This window comes from Schistocerca nitens, chromosome 11, assembly GCF_023898315.1.
Source record: "Schistocerca nitens isolate TAMUIC-IGC-003100 chromosome 11, iqSchNite1.1, whole genome shotgun sequence".
In the NCBI taxonomy this organism is placed as follows: domain Eukaryota; kingdom Metazoa; phylum Arthropoda; class Insecta; order Orthoptera; family Acrididae; genus Schistocerca; species Schistocerca nitens.
The window spans coordinates 194120782-194130515 of NC_064624.1; the positions used below are offsets into that span (position 1 = coordinate 194120782).

Sequence of the window (9734 nt, forward strand, 5' to 3'; positions counted from 1 at the left end):
ACAAATGTGTTTGATTCTGCTTCCAATATGACAGTTTTGGTTAATACTCCACATGCCTACAGGACTTTGCAATGTTAACACAGCAGAACTCAGACATCTGTATAAGTGTAGTGAAATGAAAACAGTATTATTCAGTCATATGAATGCCTCACTTTTGTTCCGACACAGTTTAAGACTCGGGAGAAAAGTTTTACACCTGGTGTTCTACATGGCAACTTCACACAAAAGAACTTTTTGCCGACACTACTACCACCTACATAAGTAAGCTTTTCCTGTGTTACTTTTAAGTAATGCACTTAAGCTATTCCTGATTTAACTGGAAGATCTGTACTTCCCACTTTCATATCAACAGCCTCAAAATGCATATTGTAGTCTTCGAGACATGTTACAGGTCAGTGTCACACCAAGATTGTGGAGAAAGGGTTGGGGGGGGCACGTCGCTATCCAAAAAGTGTTTACCAATAAGTAAGTGGCGGAAAATTACGGGTATTGGACGGCTTAACATGTGGAAAATGAGATTTTTTATTATTCACTCACTGTATTTAACATTTATTATTCGTTTAAAATCGCACAACAATTTCAATAAAACACAGTTTAATCACTCACACACTTATTTCACTTTTAAACTGCAAATCCTCTAAGAGCTGTCTTGAATCTTCACGAGTCTCTCTCAACAGCCTTGATGTGGATAGATACGTACAGCAACCAGTAATCAGAGTCAGAACTGCGTCTGCAAAAACACAAGGATTATTAAACTATTTTTGCTGTCACTAATTACTAGCAATATAATTGACAGAGTAGATTGCTAATATTTGCTGTAATGAAAGCCACTCAATGGGGTATATTTCACATTTGCAAGAACGATCTAACTGAAGTAATTAACTCTATCGAAACACTTAGAAACTAACCTCTCGTCTGACGAAAACGGTCTAAAGACGCAGTGGCAACTTCTCCAGATCTGTTGACAATGATATTTTTAGATATCACTTTACTGAGTGACTGAAATGTAGTTCAGGTACCTGTGAACATAACAATATGTTAGAATTAATTTTCTAAACATGAACTATTACGGTACTGTATGGCTACTTACATATTAATTACACTATTAATATTTTCACAGTTGTTTCTTTAATACAAAATTAAAGCCAACGGAAGAAAAACGTAAAACATACTTACCAATGACAGGTTTGTTGAGATGCAATTTACTGTGTGCACAGATGTAACTAACTGCGACAAATCGCAGTTAAGAATCACAGATACTGAAAAGTAGCACTCACAGAAATCACTGATATCGGAAAATCGCAGTTTAACCCATCACTATTGCTTACTAAAATCCTGTGCTTTAATCAGATTTATAGACACAGACCTAAACATCCGTGTCTTCCAAAAATTGAATACTGATTTTATATTATTGTGAACTAGAGGTGGCAAAAAATAACGTAACTGATAGAAATAACCGGTTACTGAGAAGTAACGGTTACTGCGATAACCGTTCCTCTGATTCTGGCAGTTATTTCAATAACTGTTTAGTGTAAACAGTGCCTCGCGCCATCTGTTGACCGAAGATCGTACTGCGCATTTGGAAGGCGTTCTATAGACCGTGGGAATAACTGTGAGACTGCGCGCCATCTGTTGATAAGAACTGTGTACTATATCGTGGGCCTTCGTTACTTTTAGCATAAACAATTAAATAAAGTTAATGTCCGAGCCGTGGCTGATAGGAGCTGCAGTACAGGCATTAACAAGTACAGTCGACCCCTTGAGCCACCGCCTTACGTGTTAATTTAGCTTGGACGCGTAGTACAAGGAAAGTTACTAAGGAATTCGAGCGACTATGGAAATAACTGTCAGAGACCGGTATTCTCCTCTGGCATTTATCGTTATTGGCTCGTAGTTCTAGTTCTCTGGCAGTTATCGGGCTACCACCACAGGTAATCTGGAAGCTGGTAACGGAATAACTGTGTGTGTAGACGTTCCTGACTCGGTGACTCCAGTTAAAGGTCGCAGTTCCAGGTGATATTTCCAGAGAGGATAGTAACTGGAGCGAACAAATATTTTCGTACTGCTACGGAAACGACGGTGAGCCATCGGGGAGAGGGGATGGCAAATAACGGGAATCTATCGTCTCATTTCTCTGCAATTCTTGGTGTTCCGGAACAGGTGTCACTATTTTTCCGGCCTTTGGTTGCGTTAGAGGGTATTGACTTTCGTTCCGCGTTCTTGTTTTTATTTGTGTTGTTGATATTACTACCAATAGTTGCCAACATGAAGAGGTCGAGGACAAGCGAAATGTGGTCATATTTCGAAACTCTTGATCGAGAGTTTGCGAAATGTACTTTGTGCGGTAAGAAATTATCGTACAAATCGACGACGACGAATTTAAAAAAAACATCTTCAGAAATCACATTTAATTGTGAATTTCTCTTCACAAAGACCTTCGGAGCTAGATTTGGGTGAGTAATGAAAAAAATATATTTATTGCAATTACGGTTATTTCAGTGCATGCATAATCATTTATTTTTTATTTTATTAATTTTTTAAAAATAAAAGCATACTATACAGTGTGGTGCTTTGTGCATTTTTACACGCAAGTTTTCATTTGTCGTGACTACTTAAGCTGTCGATACCACCGCACCTGTTTGCCTTGACATTTTCAAACATTAAATTATGTTGCATATGGTGCCGGAATACTTAATTATTTAATTGGAAGTTATTGTTGCAGGTGTAATAACGATAGTGCTAATAAAATGCCACTGTGTGATATATGAACTGTCGTCTCGCAATTATTAGTAACCAATCGGATAGCAGATTGTATCGGTGCTCATTCCTGTGTATCATTTGTTTTTAACCCTGACGATGCCGGGAGGGGGGGGGGGGGAATTAGATATTGTTTCATATTTTAAAATTTTGAAAAGGATAATTGTTTTTAATGGAGTCTTCAACTGATTTCCATAAATGTTTTAAATTTTGTGGTTAAACTTAACCCAAAAATTTGACACGTTAATAGTACATGTGACTTTCCACAGTGACAGTCATATTGAATATTTTGAAGTTCAGGGCCCTACTTATACATCAGTATTTGTTTAAAATATGATATGTCAACAACAATTAAGATATTTTTTTAGGGTTGAAATACAGTACCCTCCCTTCCCCCCCCCCCCCCCCAATACACATTATTGAAAATGTGTTGGTGTTGCTAGGATTAAAGAAGAAACTTGAAGCTATAGTCATTACTAAAACTGAGTCAATTGTCAACTTGTTTGAAGTAAATATTCAAGCTGCAAGTACCATGTAGAATACTGTACGCAAACATTGTAATATATATCACCAAAAATAATATGGCATCATTTCTATTGTGCTTATGCTGATATGAAACCTATTTTTCTGTAGGTGAAACCCTTCCTGTAGAGGTGATCCTTGGCACCAGTAGTGTGGAAGAGGAGCGAGAGGCACACCAACACCAGCAGATGAGTCTCCGTTTAATACTTGGGATATTATAACAGTAAGGTAATTCTAGTTTGGGTACATTTTTGGCAGATTTGAACTCCCCCTTAAAATGGAGATATAACTGTAGGGCATAGCATATATTTGTTATGCTACATTAAAAGAGTACTAGTGGTTTTGTGTTGAAGTGTTTAATGTATATTGTCGGTCAGTAAGTCAGAGCACTTTGTTCCAGTTATAGCTCCAGAAGTCAGTCACCAGCAGCAGATGTCACACAGTTATAAAATGGGAAGCTTGACGAATAAGGTACAAGTGGTTTGGATACATGTGTGGGAAATTTCACCTTTCACTTAAAATGAAGGTACAGTTACAGCCCTTAAGAATATACTGGCAAATAGTAACTCAAAGCTCTTTGTTTCTGTTACAGCTCCAGAAGTCAGCAGCAGCAGCAGCAGATGTCACACAGCCATAATGCGAGAAGCTTGAAGAATAATGTGGTAGTGGTTTGGATACATATGACATATTTCACCTTCAGTTTAAAATTGAAGTTTGTTTATATTGGCAGGTGGTAACTCGGAGCTCTTTGTTCCAGTTATGGCTCCGATAGTCTTCCAGCAGCAGCAAATGTTACACAGTCCTATAGAGGCAAACTTGAAGTATAAAGTAATAGTGTTTTGCATACAATGGCAAACTTGACCTTTCGCTTAAAATGGAGGTACATTTGCACTGAGTTTAATGTTATGACACGTGAATGGATTACCAGTGATGTATATGTAAATACTGGAATTTGTAACTTAGAACTTAATTTCAGTATCGGCTTTGAAATTTGGTCACTGGATACAACTATATTATCTTTCATGTTGATAGCAGCAATCATCAGATTGCAATCCAGTTAAGTACCTGTGAGGCATGAGATGTCAAAAACACTTGTGGGTTATTGGTAGCCTGTGTCAAGGAATGTGGCACCTCAAAGTTTGTAAGTACAGTAGCATTTTGTTTTCTGCTTTACTTAAAAATTGGTAGCTGTAGCACCCATTCTGACATTCAATTATTTTGAATTTCATGTTTCTTAGAATGATACTGACATCAGTTTGTTAACACTAATCCGTATATTATTGTTAATATATGCTGCTTTTTTCCTCAGATGTTAACTGAAATTGTTTTATTGTTATAATAACAACACTTCAGCCTTTGCAAACTTGCAGTATAGGTTACCTGCTGAGAAATATTTACTGGAAGAAATGGTTTCTTGAATAGGACCGAAAGGAAAACCACTGAAAATGCCAAACGTGAATTGGTGAAACATCTTGTGCTCAATACTAAATTTCATTTGCAAAACACGGAAGTTTTCCTATCTTTGTGGTGGAACACAAAAAATTCTCATAATTTTGCTAGTTTGTATTCTAGAAAGGGTGCCAGAAATGGAAGAGTATAATTTTTATTAAATCGGGCATTAAATGTAAGTAGGTTGGAGTACAGAAAGGGTGCAACTGGCCTTCCCCACTGTAGCCATATGTGCTCCAACATGCATTTGTACTGATGTGCAGGTGGTTATAACACTAGTATCAAACTGCATGGTACCCACTTACTAATGTGACCTACCCTTGCATGATCTTCTGCAGACAGCAAGAAATCCGCTACTGCTCTTACTACCTGTCCAACAGTTGTGGTGGATTTTTTCCCCTTGGTGCTTGACATGACATGTTTTGCCCTCTGCCCTTAAAATCTCAATTCTTGTTACATTTTTCATCCATTTTCTATCTCCTGATGGACCTGTATTGATTAAAAAACTAATCACTGCAGAGGTGATTGTAGAACTTTTGCTAGTGGCAGTATGGAGGGGCTCCACTCTTTAAAAAATAAAATTACATTGTGGGACATGGAATTATTATTAGATGCTTTCATGGACATTTTGTTTACTGAAAAAGTCAGTCATTATCTGAGGTATTTAAATGTTAACTTCAAATCTAAAACTGCATCAAAAGATAAATTTCAGCAAGTCTTTAACAAGTTTCAGTATCTTGCTTCACATGCTGGACCCTCCAACTATAAAAAACAGTGTTTTGCAGAGAACAGCTATTCAGATGTTAACATCCCAGAATTTGTGTAGAAGATATCCCTTACATTGTTAGTTTCATTGTGGTCACACTCTACAGTGTAGTGTTATCAGCATACATATAGAAGTTTGAAGAACATATTACATTAATTGCTAGACATGCCTTAAGTGAATATGTTTACTACTAATATGAGTCGGCTAAGTAGTTGCTGCAAGTTTTTATGTTGTTTCTAAAGTGTCTTTAGACAAGGATATTTCTGCTGTTTGTTTCCTGTTCTTCTGTTTCAGATAACTACTCATATATGCAGCAACTGCTGAAGCAGCCTCTGGCAGTTTATTGAAGTTCCGTGAACAAAGTGTTGTGTGGTCTGTTTGTGTAAAGTGATAAAGAAAAATGTTAAAGTGTAATTGCATATGTAATTGTGTATATAGGCTATTTAATCATTATTTTTGCTAGTTGTAAGATCTATTTTCATGTAAATCAGAACATTGTATAATAGGTAACAACCGAATGAGGCAGTGTAGCTATTAACAGCACTGACCTCATATTCGGGAGGATGGGGTTTGCTCTGTCTGGCCATCCTGGATCGCTAAGGCAAATGCCGGGATGGTTCCTTCATCAAGGCCACGGCTGACCACCTGTCCCGCCCTTAAAGAGATCCTTTAAACATTGTGTGTATACCCATATTTTGAATTATTGATGTTTGTTGTATTATGTTGAGATATTCTTGGATGAAATAAAAAGTTTATACATTTGTATTTGTGGTCACATGTTAAATTACTGAGAAAATTGCAGAGTGATTATGGCACCGAATTTCCATTCAGGTGCATTGGGATCCTTCGCCTGTTTGAACATCCTGATTTACATTTTATTTGGGTTCCCTAAATTCCTTTAGGCAAATACTTTTGTTGGTTCCACTGAATAGGCCATGGCAGATTACCTGCCATGTCCAATCTGAGTTTCTGCTCAGTCTCTTGACATGTTAACTATTTATTCATTCTTTATAATGCTGCAATGTTTTAAGTGTTCCATATCATTGTGAAAGTCAGAATAAAATTGATCATTTCACATGTACATACATTTGTGTTGGTTACCATTTTTTATTTTAACTTATCTTCCTTTTGTTCCCTGTACTCTTAAGTAATTTGTTAAAAATCCATGAGGTCAAAGACGAGCACTTACCACCATTTTAGGATATATTTTATGTACAAATAAGGTAATCTCTCATGTGGCATGGTAATGTCTTTGTTGAGGTGATATTACTGTCTCATGAACATAGGTGTCTTACATAGAACATACAGAAATTAAATAGCTGTGCAGTAATCTTGTAAGAATATATTTTAATTTTGGGGCAGGATAGGAAACTCATCTCAAGTGATACATGTATCATCTCCTACCTTCTCAAGAAATGTCAAAATTTGTGGCACTACTGTGAGCAGAAACACTTGCTGTCTCATACATAGTATGGAAAGCTATGAAGTGTAGTAGTGTGTATGCAACATGTTAATACTTTCTAGGGATTTTAAACTTACTGAAATGCCTTGAGTATTGGCGGTGATCTAAAAATGGAACATAGTTGAGTATCTTCTCCAAGTATACCCCATCACTAATGCTTGGTAGCATCATGATGAAAAGGTGCGTGCTGTATCAGGTCAACTTGAATACAAAGAAACTTATGTAATTTGGTGAGACTTAGCTTTCTGGCATTAGCGAGAGAAAAATGAGTTATCTCAATTTGTACACATCCATTGCAAATAGGCTTTTTTTCATTTAATTAGTTTTTGGCCATTGACAAACATTTTATACATAGTTTGGAGCATATCACTTTTATGCGGGAACAGTGTACACTTCAAACAATTGAAGCATTTCACGGAGGTATATTTGCCATGAATACAAATGCTTACAACAATAATCACGTCAAATACATATTTACTTACATTTGGGCCTATTAGCACTTGTGCATACTACATGAACGTTTTTGAATAAAATATGCTTTTTTGTTTTCAAAGAGCTCAAGTCAGTTCATTTTCTATTATGTTAAGCAACACTGAAAAACTCTGTTAGGTGCACTCATTGCTACGTTGAGGTTGTTATATGCAAGACTTAGCCCTTCATTTTGAGTGCTCATCTTGTCTTGTTCATGAATTAGTCTTACCTATTCAGACAGTTAACTGTCATGATATTAAACTGCAAAAAGATCAAAGCAGGCAGCTGGCATTGACAGATGAAGTGTTTCAAAAGGATTCGTGTTATTGCCTCGTGTGGGACAGAAAAAAAAGCAAAACGTGGAATCCACAGGTAAAGCATTCCCCAGGAAAGGAAATTTTGTATTTCCTATAGATGAATATCTTAACAGGGACTGGTAGAGTAACTTAAGTAAAAAGTATTATTTCAGTTTTGACAGCACTTTACTGCAACAGACAAGATCAGATTTCTGAAAACTTACTGCAAATTTGTATTACCTACACAATACCATTAATTCATACTCTCACAATCTGGATATACAAAGAAGAATTGTATAAACCGAGTGAAACGGTATTGTAATGATATCTGAGACATTAAGCCTTATGAGTTGTTAATCATTCAGCACTGGAATTCTGTATACAATAATGCCAAACATGACAGATACACAACAAACTGAAGGCTTGGACATATGCATTAGTCATCCTCCCACCACAAAATCAAAACCCTCACTGTAGATTAGATTAACTTGATTTTGTCCCAGAGACCCAAAAATGAAATGATTCTCATGGATGTGCAACATGTCAAAGTATAACATAAAGCATTTGAATATAATACTTACCACCATCATCTGTCACGAGATTGTCAAAATATGTGAATATATTGCAGTAAACTGGAGCTGCTAATATGTACAGTATTTATATACTGCCAGAACAAAACATAGTTATGCACTTTTAATAAATTTATCACACACAGAATACCTGATCTTGACTGTTGTGACCAAGTGCTGTCAAAACTGAAATATACTGGTAGCAGAATTTTTACTTAAGCTGGTCTAACAGTCCCTGTTAAGATATTCATCTATAAAGTAGAAGTTGCCTATCAAAAAGTCTTTCACACTCTCAGTAAACTGTGATTTATCTGAAACAAAGTTTTTAATGGTTGCTGGCAGTTTATTGAAAATGTGTGTTCTTGAATGTTGAACCCCTTTCTGGTCCCAGGTAAGTGATTTTAGATCTTTATGTAGATAGCTGCTCTTATTCCTAGTATTGATACTATGTATTGTGCTATTGGTTGGAAGTACTTGCAACAAATTTCATTAAAGAATAAATATACTATAAAGCAGTGATTAGAATATGAAGTTCCTTGAACAGGTTTCTACATGGTGTTCTTGAATTTATACCACAAACGATTTTTATTGGGCCTACATGCTTTTACATGCTAAATATTTTTGCTCCGTTGATGAGTTACCCCAGAATATGATCCCTTATGACATAACAGAATAAAAGTATGTAAACTTTTTTACATTTGTGTCTCCTACATCTGACACCATTCTCACTGCAAATACAGATTTGTTTAGGAGCTTTAGCAATTCTGTGGTAAGCCCTCCAACTGAATTTATTATCGAGTTATAATCCCAGAAATTTAACACTGTCAATCTTTTCGATCTGCATGTCTTTATATGTTATGGGATTACAGAACCTTACGTCACGGGTCAAAGCAGACGGGTGGAATCGGACGCTTCCATTCATCCTATGTTATACACATGCTGCAGCTGGAGAAATCGAGCAGTTTTCCAACTAGCGTACTCACACTTTCAACCATATGACTATCTTGTAGAGGAGTAAACGAATCTTTCACATTACGTATATTTTTGTGTTTTATTACAAGACAGTACACTTATTCCATTAAGTAAACAACACAAGAAATTAAGCTTCGAATTTAACCTAAAGTATTCAGTTTACATATTTCTTCAAACTTAAAAACGCACGTTGTTAACATTTTACTTAAACAGCGCTGTGGCGAAGTTCCGCGTACTTTCTGTTGCAGCTGCGAGGATAATATTTCTAATAGCGACCGATAACCTACATACATACAATCTGAAACACTAATAATCGTTCTAACATCAACTAAAATGTACCCGGAGTTAATAAGCTGAGGTTATGACACGATTCATACGACATTCCTGCTATTTCACACTACTCGCAGTTATACTGATAACTAAACTGATGGATTCCAACTATGTCGTTATTTAACTGTCGCAGTTATCGG

General features: G+C 36.3%; 1 long non-coding RNA gene across 2 annotated transcripts; it reads left to right on the plus strand.

Annotated features, from left to right (window-relative positions):
• The first annotated feature begins 1921 nt into the window (after window positions 1-1921).
• Window positions 1922-6259, plus strand: LOC126213597 (uncharacterized). Of its 2 annotated transcripts, none has more exons than XR_007541264.1 (7): window positions 1922-2453; window positions 3391-3507; window positions 3680-3750; window positions 3872-3941; window positions 4037-4159; window positions 4256-4420; window positions 5789-6259. It is a non-coding gene; the product is annotated as an uncharacterized LOC126213597 (long non-coding RNA). The 2 variants fall into 2 exon arrangements; XR_007541265.1 differs by having other exon boundaries at window positions 3872-3938.
• The last annotated feature ends 3475 nt before the right edge of the window (window positions 6260-9734 follow it).